This window comes from Phalangium opilio, unplaced genomic scaffold (assembly GCF_054372755.1).
Source record: "Phalangium opilio isolate 3A_F unplaced genomic scaffold, DU_Popi_V2 ptg000009l_1, whole genome shotgun sequence".
Lineage (NCBI taxonomy): Eukaryota > Metazoa > Arthropoda > Arachnida > Opiliones > Phalangiidae > Phalangium > Phalangium opilio.
The window spans coordinates 6,355,728-6,373,114 of NW_028324146.1; the positions used below are offsets into that span (position 1 = coordinate 6,355,728).

Genomic DNA, 17,387 nt, shown 5'->3' on the forward strand with positions numbered 1-17,387 from the left:
GATTAATTTTGAAGTTGCCCAGACTATATTAACTGTAGGGAGGATTGTAGGGCCATGTTATTGTTACGAAAAAGGATGACGATTGTTGCATTAACTTTAGAATTTTCTAATGAAATAATTTTGATGCTGTATTATTCTTGCCCCAATGGTATTTCATGTAAAAACAAGTTAAAAACGTAGCCCCTGTTGGTAATGCCATGTGATTAAAATTAAATCTTTAATAAGCTGGTGAAACTCTTGACACAAACGCATCCTATTAGTTAACATTGAACAGATTTTTTAACCTGAGATTAAGACACTCGTATTAAAATTTTAAATAAATATTCATTAAAATTAATATATTCGAAGAGTTCTCTAAATATCAGTTTCGCAACTACCATTTTTTCTCTTTTAAGCGCGTTATATTTTTTTTTACATTAAGACGCTTATAAATTTTTTTGTATTAACAATTTCAAATCGTTCAAAAAAATTCACGAGATTTTATGAACTAAATTAATTTAATCTAATATTATACTGTTTTAATTTCAACCCCCTGTAGCGAAGATTTTGTGTTTAAATATTATTTATTAATATAACCTTTTCTTTGCATAACTTATTAATGATGACCCATTCTAATACCACTTACAAAAATTGATTTTTAAACTATTTAATAGCCATATGAACTTATTAATTTGTTCATATATATATATATGATATATATATATATATATATATATTACATTACCCTTGTAAATAAAATAACTAAAACATTTCTTTTACAATTAATATTCCAGGAAGTTTTGCATATTCTCTTTGTGTTTCTCACCAGCTGGAGTAATCTGAGTGACGGGTGGCATTGAGTAAAACCAACAGGGGTAGAATTTGCAAAGCCTTCTGGAATAGCTTTTTTTTCTTCAAAATTTAATAACCTTTTCATTTGGTAACCCCCGCGCAAAACAATAATTGTCATGTTCTAGCAGCACTGTTTCCAAACTTAAAGCTAAGAGTTACCTGATAAAATTTAAAAAAATTGACCCTCAAAATCTCATATTTAAATGAACATATAATAGCCAGTAAATGGTAAAGTTTTCTTTCGCCTCCTCCCCCTCCGCCCCTTTACATAACTAATATAACGAAGAACAAAATTATTTCGACATAAATGCTACGAGCAATGCATATTTTCAACTTTGAAACATGCAATTTAAAGACTATTTTCGTACAACTACAAGCGTATTGTATCAACACGTGCCAGCTGCTAAGCTTCAACAGGAAGATAATTCATCATAGCCTTTACCAGTATAATAAAAGGTTAAAACTACACAGCTAAAAAATATGATCATCATCATTATAAAAAACAACACCACAAGACTTCGATAGACAGATCAAGAAATATAAATATTCAACTTCTATGCCGAAATAACAGACACTTTAGACTGGCGTGTTCAAAGAATGAGAGCGACTTTGGATTAAAAACAGCAAAGATATTCAAAGAAATAACCTTCGTATTGGTTGAGCGAGTGTCTATAGAACGTCAAGCTGTATCAAGGCCAAACAATACATGTCAATTATTTGGTTTCCCTGCATAATTATATAACGGCTTGGCAAGCCTTGCCTTCAAGTTCATCAACACAATAGAAGTTCATAACAGATATGAATTCACTAAAAAAACTTTTTTGAACAAAAGTTGCTTCGACGTTATTAAAATTTAGAACAGCAATGGTTTGTTACTAAAATTATGTACTTTACTATGTTGGGAGTTTGGGCGCACTCCTGTAAGCCAAGCTTCTGGGCGACAAAGTTTTGAGGGAATAAGGGACTTGTCAGCATGCCTACCCTACAGGAACTGACTACCCCGTGTCCGCGGCTGGTGAAATACCCCAAATCCCCCCTCCTTCACCACCCGATTAAACCTCTAGTACTTCACTCGTAACTATAAAAAACCCAACTGTGATTAACCGCATAATCACCTTGGACTTCAATTTCAATTTCCATCAAAACGCCTTAAAGGTAATATACCATCATTATGAACGTTATTTTACGGACGTTTGCCAAACAAAACAAGTTCGGTGGAATTAGTAAAATAAAGCTGTCAATTAATGACGTTAAGCAGTAATGCTATCTGAGTTCAAAAGTAATAAATATAAAAAAAAAATAAAATGGACTGAAGATGTCGCTACCAAACACAAGGCACATCATTAAATCTCTGAACTAAATTGCAGATTCTACATTAACAAAACAAAAACACGCGCGGTGGAGCTAGTAAAAAAGCTACCGATTAATGACATTAACCACTAACGCCATCTTAGTTCAATAGTGAAACACAAGGCTCCTCATTAACTGTGAACTAAACTGCAGACTCTACATCAATAAAACAAAACCAAGCGCGATGGAACCAGTAAAAAAAGCTACCAATTAATGACATTAACCACTAACGCCATCTTAGTTCAATAGTATTAAATATAGAAAAAAAATAAATCAACTGGATTGAAGATGTCACTAACGAAATACAAGGCGCTTCATTAACTCCCTGAGCTAAACTGCAGATTCTACACCAACAAATCACTACCCTTTTTAAAAAGCATCTTTAAGTATATTAGCAGTATTTTAACAAACTCCCCCTTCCCTTTTTTATACCTAAAATAATTTAACATTAAAACCCATGTTTACTATTTTTCTGGCTATTATATATTCTCAATTTTACAGTACTAGAATTAAATGTGTATAAATATTTTTTCATCATTGAATTATTCACTTGAGAGATTAACAAAATGATTATTGGTGCTCTAACGTTAATGTTGAACTTTTCACACTTTTTAAATCCAACCTTCACGTATGACTGTCTTTGAACATTTTTTAATCCATCTCATGCATTCATAGTGAAACTTACATTTTAGATTCAGTTAAAATTAATTATAGTTATTCATAGCTTTTCCCTGTTAAGGTCTATTTTTTGCCAGTTAGGAAGCTATCACTAATTATTCTCAAAAGCCTTTCTGGTGTCCTAAATAATTTTCCTTATAAAGTTATGAATGAAACCCTTTAAAAAATATGCAACTATTAGCTTTAAACGTGAAAAACAAAATTTTTATATACTGGAAAATAATTATAATGAATACCATGTATTCATTATAATTATAGGTCCGCGGTTCGATTCTCCGTGGAGGAAGAAAATTTACAAAGTATAATTTCTTCCCTGTATCAAGTTTAAAACTCCACCTGTGAACTGTAACGTTAACTAAAATGAAAAATATTTTCTCTCGACGTTCAAAAATGACGAACGATACTGCCAAAGGCAGGACTATGGCACTACTACTACTACTACTACTACTACTACTACTACTACTATGAGAATGACAACAGGGCAAGTCAAACTAAGAGCCTCATCGTATAGTACGATGTGGCTAAAAACGTACTATCCCTTCTTGGGGTAGGAAAATTTGCGTTTCCCACCATGAAAGGCTTTTGACGCTACCTAGCGGTGTAATTTTCGTCCCATAGACACTAATGTTAAAAAATAGAATTTTAAAATGTACTCTCAAAAATTTAAATGTACTTTTGGTACTGAAGACTTCAAAATATACCGAAAAAGTGCAATTGTACTACTCAGAACATCACTAATTTGCAGCCCTAAATTTTTGTACGGGATACTATTGAGAATAAAACATGTTGTCATTAAAAATTGTATTCATTTATTCATGCTGCGTTAATCAGTTAACAAATTAGAGTTTACAAAATCACTCGGGATATAACAAAACTTCTAGTACGTAAGCGATCCTAGGGCGAAGTGCCTATAGGCTGGTTTACTGAGCACCTCTATTGTTTGTAAATCGCGCACAATTATGGTTCACTTTATGTAGACCGCGCAAAACACGCTTAATGGTTTTACGTATTGAGGAAGGTGGACGATATTTGTTCCCTGTTCGGAACCATCCAATCACGAGGCACCCAATGCAAGCGAAAAGTTCTACTGGCGTACTCGCTCACTTTCAGATCCTGAGGTGGGTCCGGTGCCTCTGAAACTAAGAACGTCAAATAAAGTTTACTAAGGATCAGGAACACTTGTTAGAAAATTGGAGATTAAAATGTCAAATAAATTAATAAAGTGATGAGCAGGAAAGCCAATACACGTGGTTTCAACTATTTTGAAAAGATTGCACCAATTTTTGCACTTCTCCGAGTTCGACCAATAGACCCAACCAACAAATCTTTTAAACTTTTATAACGGCTCAGATCTCGTTCACGGGTTTTGAGGCGAGAAAGGGATAACCCGATTGGCTTGATTTTGCCATGCGCAGAACCTGTTTTACCCCAAGAGTCAGACTCTAATCCAATCCGAAAAATAAGCGATTTATTTTCGTCGCTCAACGACAGATGGTACTACAGTCAATTTCGTTAGTTACGTGATGGAGACGAGGCCAAGCCAACTTGTTTATTTGTTGGTTGGGCCTATAGGTTTCCAGAAAAAGACGGTCTGAAAAGCTAGAATACTGTCCTAATTTGGCTTAAAATGGGACATCTCTGTCCTAATTTCAAATAAAATTGCAAGAAATCCAAGTTATAGGTAAATCTATATTTATCTATTTTCAAAGGGTCCCTGGCAAGCGAATCAGGTTTTGTTCTGCCATAAACTAGAGAAGTTTATGAGGTTTGATCAGGTGGTGACGGATGGTGCCATTTGCTGTGAGTCACCACCTGCAGATATGGGTAGTTGGCACCAATAGGTAGAATTACCGACAAGTTTAATTACCTTGAATAATTAGCTGAATGTTAGTTTCATCTTGTCCGAAAGAGTTGGTTGAGGAACAAGAGTTAAGGGCCGAGACCCGTCGATCGGCTCTTAAAATTATGACTTCGGATATGATGCCGTTTGATAACACTGTTTCCTTAGATTCGTATCTGCAACACAAAAAAATATAAAATATTGCTACAAAAGCACGCTTCGAAGACTTCGTCTTTCTGTGGTGGGAATGATAAACAATAGAAAATGTTTAAAAGTCAATTACTTAAAGGAATAGCGACGTGATTTAAAAATGATCTCAAATCTAAAGAAAACCTTACTTTTTTGAGAGTTTAAACTCTTCTGATTCCAAAAATATGCTTGAATAATATTTAATTATGAGGGAAAACACAGAAAAAACACTTTGAAAACTTGAAATTTGGGGGACAAAGGCAAATTTGCGGAGATGATTTTTGGCGGGTTTTTCTCCTTGATACGTCACTCACGGCATCTCGCGGAAAAGCCAAGCGCGAGACTCCCGAGTCTACTAATGCGGCGCGCGCGCGAATCTGAATAAATTAGGTTATCGCGGCGCGGCGACACTAACAGGCGCGTCACGTGAGCGACATCTAGAGTGAAAATTTCTCCTTACTACGTCATCAAACGAAAGAAAATCTCAACTAGGCCTTTTCCAAACACAAAACTTTGATTGCAATTTAATAAATTGCTACGAAACCAAATAAAAAAGTAAACATATCATAATAAACTAGATTTTTCAAGGATTTTTTTCGCATATTAAGTTTGAGGATGACGAAAATTATGTCACTAACACTTTAAAATCGAAAATTTGAAATATTTGATCCCAAGGACAAAATGTTATTAAGAAATCACAAAATCTTCAAAAATAAATATCTTTTACAACATTACGGAATCTCGTATCTTAAAGTTACACACTGGGCTAAAATATTTATTTTTCAATCGAAAGAGCGTATAAAATTATACCAATTAGAACCATGTTTCTATCAACAATATTAATAGATATAGCAGATTAATTCAATTAGCAATTTCGAATTAAGATTCCGAAATTGCAAGTTAGACTTCTCCGCGGGAAAGCCTCTCGCGTAGTGTTCATTGACAAATCTTAATTGCTCGTATCTTCTATACAAGTTGGGAAACCAAAAAAACCTCTCCTAGCCGAGACGAATTTACTTTCTAAAGACAGGTCCACCAGCCAATGAGAAAAACCGGAAATACGTAGTTCAAATTGGCGAAATATTGCCAAGGTCTTTTGTAAAGGCATAAGCGTTTAACACATTCTTGTTATTCTAATAAAGACCTAATATCTATCATTTAAGTGTGTATTTAACTTTCGGCTCACTCTGAACCGTTAACACCTCCTATAAGAGGACACGAAACAAGGTCAATTCTAGTTTAAATCTAGGGTATCTTATTTCACAGACCCAATAGTTTCAACACTTGTGGAGAGTTGAAGAATTAACATCCATATTGTCTAATGAATATAAAAAATGCGTTTACACTATATATAAATGTAGTAAAGCTGAATTAAAGAGTAAACACCAAATTTGAAATGTTAATATCGAAAGATGTTCTTGGAATATTAAGATGAAACAGAGCTTTATAGCTACACAACTGCTAAAAGAATCGTATTGCCGAAAAATATTTCCATTTAATATTCTGCAAAAAGAAAATGTTATTGTTTTGTAAGAGATATTTTCATCCTACTCGCTTTATATTAAAGGGAGACTCTCAGCTGAAAATCTTAGTGCCATGTTTTATTTTTTCCTGGTTCGTTTCAATTAAATATGAAGCCTCAAATTTTTTTCTGATTTTTCAAACAATTTTTTCAATGAAAATTAAATTTTTTAAAATTTGTTAGGCTTAGCAATGGGTCTCGATTTTAGCGCACTTACCTACCGGCCAATAGCGGCGGACGGAGAAACTAAAAATCAAAATAATTCCAAAAAGGCGGTAAATTTATGTTGCATTTTCTGTATTTTTAAAAGAGATGGCATAAAAATAGACAAATTATGTTAAGAAAGTTAGGTTCTATTAAGATAAAAAAGCATTTAATTGCTATTTATTTATGTTGCATTTTCTGTATTTTTAAAAGAGAAGGCATAAAAATAGACAAATTATATTAAGGAAGTTAGGTTTTATTAAGATATAAATGCATTTGCTATTTATTTATGTAAATTTCAATTAAATAAAAGCCGGAATTTGGCATATACCAGACAGGTGAAGTAGATTCATAAATAATTAAACTTTGCGAGCATGAGGTTTCTTAATTTATGTGATATACATAAAATAATTATATAATTTATTTATTTCGACTCGTACTTAGAAGCCTGAGGGCTAATTTCATATCCCAGGTATCGATATTTTACTCTTATTACTACTTTTAAAGAAAGGACTATACTGTGAATGACTCGGTATCATAAAGCTGTTGAACTTAGTACCTGGTAAGTGGTATTCATATTGGATTTGTGTAATTTTTAATTGGAACAATAACTATGTGAGGCCTACCATAAACCAGAGAGGCAAGCCTGTTTGTGGTTATTTACTTGTTTTGCATTGGCACAGAAAGTCTACTTGAGACTTGTGTAGACCGAATAGTAAAAGTGAATAATACGAGAGTTAAGTTAACGGGTTGCAATAAAAACGAACACACACAAAAGCTTACATACGTATGTAAAATTAGTATGATAAAATAAATTAAATGGTGAATTTTCATTGGCCAAATGTTAAAGAAACAATATAAAACTTGACACAAATGTTTAGATAGAAACAAATATTGAGTACCTTTATCACCTATACGAATATACTCAATATACAATTTTTACCAATCCAGACAATTACCAAGTAATTAGTTGTATAAATACTAGATAAAAATACTTATTTTGATAAATACTCGGATAATATATGTTAAATGACTAGCTGTCATGCTGCTTCGGACAAGAACCTATGGACTCAGTCATTTAATCACAAAGAATATTCTGATAGAGTAGTGCTCATCGTGAATAATCAACTAATACTCTTAAAACAACTTTGGTAAGCCTAAATACTCTTTAACTCATTCCTATAATAGGTTTATTAAAATGTAGATATTCGGTAAACAAATCAATAAGAAAACACAACACTACTAGTAAAAACAACAAACTTTGAAGAACGTCACAATCTGGAAAATTAAGACCACTTTATCAAGGCTAACGATAGTGAGATTGACGCAAGATGTTAATGATGACACAATAACTTTGTTTTTTAATTAAAAGATTTAATGAATCCAGTTGAAAAGTGTACATAACGATTGAATAAAGAGTTTAAAAATTTAACACAGAGACACGTTAAATTGCAATCATGACCCAATATCTCCGAATAACGTCTTTACAAATCCCAGATAATTTTCTTCCTTTAACCACGAAATTGTTGTTGCCAAGAAGTAAATACCTTTAAGATATATATAAAAAGACCACCTTTGTTAATATTAATTGAAATGGGAATTCTGAGGGTATCAGTGTATCGGAGTAGCTCATTGATACTGATTTATCGATGCTGCCATCGTGTTGATGATGTTACTAGGCTCCCAGCATGATAGTATCATCTCAAAGCTTTGATAAAACGAATTGATACGATTTATTTTACTTTTCGTCAACACAAAAACCACTAAAAACATTTACAACGAAATTAATAGAGAAACACTAAGGAAAAACCTACCTTACCAATTTACCAAGTATTAAGCCTTTGACAAGGGCAGTAGCCCTAACTCGAAAAGAGATGATTTTGCTTTATAATAAATTATATATTTCTCTCCCTCTTTAAGGAGAAAAACTATTAAAGTTGCTTACCATTTATTTTCTTTTATCTTGAACATTAATAATTTAATTTACTTGAAAAAGTAAATAATAATGCCCTACCGTATAATTAAACTGTATTATTTTTACACTCTCGGCATTTTTCGTTCGTGACGCTGGTGCGCATGACCTAAATAAGTTAACCAATCATATTCCAGCATTAAATTAAAAAAATATATTTTAGTTACCGCCGCCGCCGCAGAGTGTCGCATGGCCTTTTTTTCCCCATATGACGTAAAATACATAAATGCTGTGACGTCAGCAACAATCGGCCTCAATTGCGGGAATTCAACAGTGACTCTATGTATCTCTATGGTGTAGTGTTTCGATTCAGATGCAATCTTCATTACTCGTTCTATATAAACTCTCACTTAACATAGAAAGAAGTTTATCCTAAATAATTAAATAAATATAACTGATATTAATTATTTTAATCGTCAGTAATTTCATAGCCCACTTGATCACGCACGCTGGCTGCACGCGCTCTAGAAGCCCGTCCAAACGATTTTTTTTACATGTTAATTCGCGAATACGGCGCTTCACATAGGTTCGGTCTAAACTTTCAAACCCGTCTGGTTTTAACATGGGCGTCTATGGGAGGGGACCAGTTTTTTTAACGTTTTTGACAATATTAGTGCATCTACTGGTTCAAATCTCTTGAATGTTTAATGAGACGTGTATTGAAAGGTTTGATATTATCCTGTAAAATTTAAAGTCTCCAACTATAATAGTTTTTTTTATAAAAAATAAAAATCATCACATAGTAGAGAATTTGAAGGATTTCTCTACTATCAATTTCTCTACTATGTGATGATTTTTATTTTATCCTCTCAGAGAGTAAGGGTAGCCTTACAAACCCAAAAATTTTACCCCCCTTCTTTCCCCCCTTTCAAGGGGGGGGGGTAAAATTTTTGGGTTTATAAAGCCACCCTCGGGGTTGGGGGGGGGGGGAGATGGGGGGAATTGATGACGTCACGTGATGGTTTTGGGGGAGGAGAGGGGGGAAATTGATGACGTCACGTGATGGTTTTGGCGGGAAATTTGAATTGTTGAGCCACCTGGTGGTGGTTTTCTTGATGACGTCACGTCTAATTTTTGATGACGTCACTTGGATGATACCTGTAGGGATAGGCTTATGCTAGGCTTATGGTATTGTAGATCCTGAAAGATAGGCTTATGCTAGGTTATTCTAGGCTTATTATAATGATGAATCAGAATTTTAGTCAAAAACGTTTAATGAACACAATCAATTCCAATTAATTCGCGAATGTACGCGTCGTTATTTAAGCAAATGTAGAATAAATTATATAATTGTAGTTTACGCGTCAAGTTTTTGTCACGAACCAAGTTACAAAAATCTTCGAAAATGCTCGAAGGAACTATACACGCCGCTAGGAAATTTTTTACACGGTCGTAATCACTGTGAGACATAGTACCGCGACTTACATAATATTTTTGATATATATCATTCATGCGTTTTACAATAGCTTCGTACATGCATTTAATAACTTCGGCTTGATCGTTTAAAAGCTTGAAGTGAAATCTCATAAAACTAAATTTCTCGTTCAGTTTCCCTGCCTCGGCCTTTGTTAGAGTGAATACGCTACCATCGTCGAATACTATATTCCCCTCCATAACGGTTATTTTTATTTTCAAGTTCAAGTAACGATAATTACCCCAGTCGCCACTTTCTATAGCTGAATATATCTCCGTCCACTCCTCCATAAATTCCGTCAAAACGTCTTCCGAGATTGCGAGAATAGTCCCGTCCTTCTTTGTCAAAAGTAGGCTTGGCTCGAATCCATTGACCCCGAACACGGCATAACATTCATTACTTAGTCTAACACGGGCGTTCACGCGGTAAGCTCCTACTTTGGTGGACATTCTTACGAGATGTCTTTGCGGTTTAAAAGCTGAGGACTGAATGATCTTTATTGCGAGATTTTCTTGAGTGCGGGGTTCATAATTAGCCTTAGGGTATATTGACTGATGCTTTTTTTTTATTGCCCTTTATTGGCCACCCAATAGGACCTTAAAAGGGGGGCGAGGGTTCACCATTTGTATTGTTGTCAATGGAATCTGAGTGATTTATGACTCACACCAACGTGTTGAGACATTCCATCGGCTTTTTATTTATACGTAACATCGTTCAGACTGGTCTATGGCCATAAAAAGGGACAGAACTTGAACAAAAGAATTTATACTCATCCGTTTTTATTTTTACTATAAAGACGTGTTTTAATGGGTTTAGGGGTATGGTCGAATCAGTTGTATTGTTATGAATGGAATCTATTTTCGGATTTATTGCTTTGTTAGTTGGTGTCTCTTCCTACCACGAAACATTTAATTGATTCCAGGTGTTTGCCCCGAAGGCATTATCCTGACAAGTCAAAACATGTTATGTCTTTGTTGCGTTACCCGAAATTAAAGTAATATTTTTAAAATACCAAAATGCAAATTCAACTAGAAATACAGTTACTAGGATGAAAGTAACTGCCAGTTTTTTCCCTGGCTTTGAAAGAGCTTCGCGAATTAACGTCTGCTTAGTAACAGCGTCCATTTTAATCTAACCTTTCATCCCCTTATTTGGGGTATAAATAGCGTCTGATTTGGTACGGACCTCATTAGATTGTTAGACACCGCCAGGATAAAATGAATCGAGAAATTACCCGTCTAGAAACGTTTGGTGCATTTACGAGTACGTTTGTAAAACCGTCAGAACTAGCCCGTCATGGGTTTTACTATTTAAGTTCTGGGACCGACGCTGTTAAATGCCATTTTTGTGACTTAACGCTACGTGGATGGGAACCTAACGATAATGTTTTCGAAGAGCATCAGAAATTCAAGGCAGACTGTCCATTACTTCAAGGATTACCAACAAATAACATGCCTATATTCATCCAAAACCCATTGACTAAAGACATACCACCAAACAGAAAGTACAGAGATGTCCCTCAAGAAGAGTGGGAGAAAGAAAAAGTCATTCCGCCAACCCAACCCATACCAACAACACTTACTCCGAATGACGATATTGTACTAAGAATTAAACGTGTTAATCTCGAGAAAGCTATAATTGAAATGTTTATTCAAGAACTTTTGCGACATGAAAGTTAGATCCAATTGTTGTAATATATTCCATACCTTATTACGTTTTTTAAATTATGAAAGAACCAATCAAAAAACTTGAAATGTAACTCGAAATAAATATAATTTTTTTCCTTAATTTGTTCTTTGTAATGCTATTATACCTACTACAGTCTTGATAAAACCTCGTTGAAATAAATTCTAACTAAATTTATCAAAATCATTCCTATTTTCAATTTGGTCTTTGACAGTTACTCAAAATCATTTATAGCTTTAGGGAGGGGTGAATGACCTCGGGTCCCTGAGATGCATTGGAATTTATTTTTCTTTAATTGGGCCACCCCACAGGTTGGTTTATGACCTTGAAAAGGGGGGGGGCTGAACTTGAACAAAAGTATCTATTCCCTTTGTCTTTTTGGGTCATTCCAAGACTTCTATGGCCATAAAAGAGGGCTGAACTTGAACAAAAGAATTTATTTTGTCAATTCTTTAATTGGACCACCCACCAGGTGATTTAGGACCTTAAAAGGGGGCGTGGTCGAACCAGTTGTATTGTTATCAATGGAATTTATATTTAGAGTGTTTTATGACTAGCCCAAACGTGTTAAGACATGTTTATGACATTAAGGGGGATCTATTTTTTTTCTTATTGTATCACGAAAGTATAAAAGGGCGGATCACTCTAGGCTACTCATCAGTTTAGTTCTGACCGCTGTCGATGCAAGCCAAGAAATCTTCTGCTCCCAAACAAAACTTGTGAGTTTTTCCGTGCCCATATCATAGTGCTTTAGTATTTTTAACTTAGTTTTTATACGTGTTTTAGTATTTTAAATTTTTTATAAGTATTTTACAAGTGTTTTAGTATTTTAACTTAGTTTTTACAAGTGTTTTCAATTTAACTTAGATTTTTTACAAGTGTTTTAGTATTTTCATTTAGTTTTACAAGTATTTTCATTTAGTTTTACAAGTATTTTCATTTAGTTTTACAAGTATTTTCATTTAGTTTTACAAGTATTTTCAATTTTTTTACAAGTGTTTTAGTATTTTTAACTTAGTATTTTACAAGTACTTAAATTTTTATAAGTACTTTCAATTTTTATAAGTACTTTCATTTTAGTTTTTTATAAGTACATTACTGTTTTATTGTTTTAGTATATTTTTGTGTTTTAGTATTATTATTTAGGCCTATTCAGATTTATTATTAGTATTTTGTGGTATCTGTATTTTTAAATTATCGCAATGGCCAACTCTAATGTAGAAATTGAACTCCCTATTGAAGTTGATAGTTTTTTAGTCGACTTTCCAGACTCGTTAGAAATAGCCTTTTTAAATGCCGATGACACGTTTATGGCAAACTATTCTACACCCCCGTCTATGTTTAACATTACCCCGCAGTCTATGGCAAACAATAGCCCTTCTCCTCCTTTATCAAAACGACGATGTTTCTTTCTTATACGGTTATACTACCCCTCCTATAGCTCCATCTCAGAATGAGTCAATGGATTTGGGGGAAGAACAGTTAGGGGGTGGGGTTCTTACTCCTCCACCTCCATCTCCGCTAGTTGCACCACCAGGTGTAAACGTACTTTCTAGCGGGGTAGTGTCCTTCCCCAATTTTAATCTTGATGGATGGGAAATGGAAGTACAATTTGACAATAACATCGTCGAATCTGTAAGCGACTTCCTAGAATACGTTTCGGACGACTGTTTGCCCGATGACATGATTGCAATTTCAATGACAAGCATTAGTAATCCAGGTATTCAAACCGCGGACTTTAGTTTTAGAAGAAGAGACCAAATAGATATTGGATTTATATTAGAAGTAGTCGCGGATAAGGCTTATAATTCCGAAGGGGGTTCAAAGTTTTTTCTCGGTCCTATAGAAATAACCATACAGCGTGTGAGATTGCCCCAAGGCGCCTACCGTTCGAAACGGTTAGGAATTTGTAGTTTCGAGACTTTTGCCAGGGAGAAGAAATGCATTATACAAATTAAAAATAACGATCAGCTATGTCTCCCACGTGCTCTAATTTTAAGTAGGTTACACAGGGATCATACAATGCATCCCCTTGACAAAAGCCTCGAGGCGAATTTCAAAACACTATGCCGGCCTGATATTAGGAAAAAGGCAGGGGAGAGGCTTAGGAAGATGGCGGAGGAATTAGCCCTGGCGGCGGAAATACCATTGGACGAATGCGCGGGGGCAGGTGCTCTAACTAGATTTCAATCGTACATGGTTGAATACCAAATAATAGTTTTTACAGTTAGAGCAAACGCCCCCCACCGCATTTTCGGTGAGGCAGATTTCATACCTGGTGCCGATGGTAATCCAAAGCCGCGGCTATACCTTTTTAACTATCAAAATCATTTTGACGTCATCACCAAACCCAAGCCTCTCTTCCATTTCGAGTATTTCTGCGAGAGGTGCCTTGTGGGATATAATCATTTGGACTTTACCCACGCTTGCAACAAGTATTGCTACTCCTGTCAAAGGGCCGAGGAATGTGAGGGGGGAGAAATTAGATGCGGGACCTGCCATCGTGATTTTAGGGGGCAAGAATGCTTTGACGCCCATACGGCTAGTGGAAGCAAAACTTTATCCGTCTGCCAAAGGGTTTTTAAATGCCTCCGTTGCGCAAAAACAATAGATATGGGGAAACGCAAGTCACCTCACAAATGCGGGGAAGTCTATTGCGTCATCTGTAATAAATTCAACCCACACCCCCACTATTGTTTCATGCAGGTTACCGACTCTAAAGCCCACCCTGCGGCTAAAAAAGCTAAGACCCATCCTTCGGTTACTATCTTTTATGATCTCGAACCCCAGACCCTTCAAACCCTAATGCTTTCCTACACACTCCTATCTTATGTATTTCTCAAAAAATCTGTGATCAATGCATTCTCGAGAAATCTGATCAATTTACTTGCGCCACCTGCGGCCCTCGAGAACGGGTGTTTCTCGGGAATGATCCTGTTCTGGATTTTTTAAATTATCTTCAAGAATTCCACAATTCTCCGAAAATAACGGTTATAGCCCATAATGCGAAGGGCTACGATTTACAATTTCTGTACAAAGCCATGTTAGCCATCAAAGCATGGCGACCTCAAGTGATAATGACGGGAACGAAGATTATGCAAATTCCCATCCAAGTACCAATCCCAAAGCAAATACGCCGAAAGGCGGATCACACTGTTATAAGTGTCGACCAGTCCAAGGTTTATAGAACTGTGGTGGATAAGGTTAGGTTAATTGAAGATTTCCGCACGCTACCTTACGGTTACCGAGTTTGAGCACATTCGACAGTATCTATTTCTGTGAGGGGTCTCTTCTTTTTTATTTATTTATTTATTTATCTAGTCAGCATGTATTTAGTCATTATATAAAGTCTAGTCATATTGTTTTTTTGATCAATATTATCAATTAGTCATTTTCGTCTCGGTGAAATGTCCTGTGATTAACTAATTTTTTCGTCAATGCTTCCTTAAATACCCCATGTATTTTCGAAATTGCAATTGTTCATTTTACGTGTCGATCTCATCTATATATATATATATACAAACACTTTACAATCTTTATCTCATTCGTTCGTTGAAAGTCATAGGGTAAGGTCATGTATCCTTTCTACCATCCTTTTAACATGGTGATAGCAGGCCCGTCTCAAAGCGGGAAAACTCAATTAGTTTTAAAAATATTAGAGAACAGGGAAGCCATGTTTTCCCCTAACGTAAGCGAAATACATTGGTTCTACGGTGAATGGCAACCTTTTTTCGAAAGTTTGAGAAAATTTGTGGTTTTCAAACAAGGTATGCCAGATTTATCAGAATATACAGGCGGTAAGCCTTGCCTTTTAATCATTGATGACTTGATGACCGAGAACAAAGGAGAAGTTGGGTCTCTTTTTACCAAGGGAACGCATCATCGCAACTTGAGCGTAATTTATATCGTCCAAAACGTATTCCATCGATCCAAAGACTCTAGAGATGTTTCTTTGAACGCTCATTATCTTATTCTTATGAAATCTCCTAGAGACAAATTGCAAAGTTCAATAATAGCTAGACAAATGTTTGCCGATAAATGGCGTTTCGCTGTCGACGCCTACCGTGACGCTACTAGTTTACCTTTCGGATATTTATTATTCGATCTACACCAAAGATGCCCCGAGAATCATAGACTTAATACTGGAATATTTCCCGACAACCCTTGCGAAGTTTACATTCCCAAATAATTATAATAATAGACGAGTGTTTAGCCATCTCTTCATTTAGTCACTATGCCTTATGCCGTTCGGTCGCAAAGAAATTTGCTCTCCGTTATTGCCAAATCCCCTCGGAATCAACGCAGAATCATATTGCGTAACGCCAAGAAACCCTTAATTGACGCAATCTCAGAGTGTGTAGAAAATACTTTACACGGTAACGTTAAATTAAATAAAAGTCAAAAAGCTAGATTAGCTAGGCATTCAGCAAAACTTAGAAAAATTGCTAATAAGAGAATATCTTGGAAAACAAAACGTGATATACTAGTTCAGGAGGGTGGTCCCTTACAAAAAACTTCTTAAGAGTTCTAAAGGAATTTCTTTGGAACCCTACGGAGCCCTTGGGATCATTTTCTAAAGAAACAATTTCCGAAGAATTCCTTGGAATTTCCTAAAGAATTCTTGAGATAAATTTCCAAATAATTTCTTGGGATTATTTTCTAATGAAATTCTTTAGGAATTCTAGAGACAAATTTCCAAAGAATGTCTTTGGATTATTTTCTAAAGAAATTCTTTAGGAATTCTAGAGATAAATTTCCAAAGAATGTCTTGGGATTATTTTCTAAAGAAATTCTTTAGGAATTCTAGAGATAAATTTCCAAAGAAGGTCTAGGGATTATTTTCTAAAGAAATTCTTTAGGAATTCTAGAGATAAATTTCCAAAGAATTTCTTGGGATTATTTTCTGAAAAAATTCTTTAGGAATTCTAGAGATAAATTTCCAAAGAATTTCTTAGGATTATTTTCTAAAGAAATTCTTTAGGAATTCTAGAGATAAATTTCCATGGAAGGTCTAGGGATTATTTTCTAAAGAAATTCTTTAGGAATTCTAGAGATAAATTTCCAAAGAATTTCTTGGGATTATTTTCTGAAAAATTCTTTAGGAATTCTAGAGATAAATTTCCAAAGAATTTCTTAGGATTATTTTCTGAAAAATTCTTTAGGAATTCTAGAGATAAATTTCCAAAGAATTTCTTAGGTTATTTTCTAAAGAAATTCTTTAGGATTTCTAGAGATAAATTTCCAAAGAACGTCTAGGGAATATTTTCCAACGAAATTCTTTAGGAATTCTTGAGATCAATTTCCAAAGAAGGTTTAGGGTTTATTTTCCAAAGTTTTTCACATTTTAAGTTTGTGGATGACGAAAATTATGGCACTAACTCTTTTTTTTCTATTGTGGATGTTTCAATGTAAGTAGGGCACATACGTCCGCGACAAGGATGCGATTAGTCAGGGTTCAGTATGTGTTTAAGCAGGGAAGGAAATGAGGTTTACTTGGTAGGTGACGGAAGGGGTGTGGGGGTCAAGTTACCTCCGGCGGACACGGGGCAGTCGGCACCTATAGGGTAGGATCGCCGGCATGTGTCTTATTCCCTCAAACTTTGCCGCCCAGAAGCTTGGCTTACAGGAGTGCGCCACACTCCCGGCTGGCACTAATTCTTTAAAAGTAAAATAAGAGTATATAATTAAAATCGTTATGTTT

The 17,387-nt window shown here is 35.0% G+C and overlaps 2 long non-coding RNA genes across 9 annotated transcripts; one reads left to right on the top strand and one right to left on the bottom strand.

Annotated features, from left to right (window-relative positions):
- Positions 1–6,655: 6,655 nt before the first annotated feature.
- LOC149713561 (uncharacterized) lies at positions 6,656–8,046 on the top strand. Its single transcript, XR_016371424.1, has 2 exons — positions 6,656–6,760; positions 6,868–8,046. It is a non-coding gene; the product is annotated as an uncharacterized LOC149713561 (long non-coding RNA).
- Positions 7,968–8,882, bottom strand: LOC149713562 (uncharacterized). 8 transcript variants are annotated; one of them, XR_016371415.1, is made up of 5 exons: positions 8,754–8,882; positions 8,560–8,695; positions 8,442–8,473; positions 8,254–8,377; positions 7,968–8,161 (listed from the first exon to the last, which is right to left on the bottom strand). It is a non-coding gene; the product is annotated as an uncharacterized LOC149713562 (long non-coding RNA). The 8 variants fall into 8 exon arrangements; XR_016371416.1 differs by having other exon boundaries at positions 8,254–8,322; positions 8,429–8,473; XR_016371421.1 differs by having other exon boundaries at positions 8,254–8,322; positions 8,429–8,477.
- Positions 8,883–17,387: the final 8,505 nt, after the last annotated feature.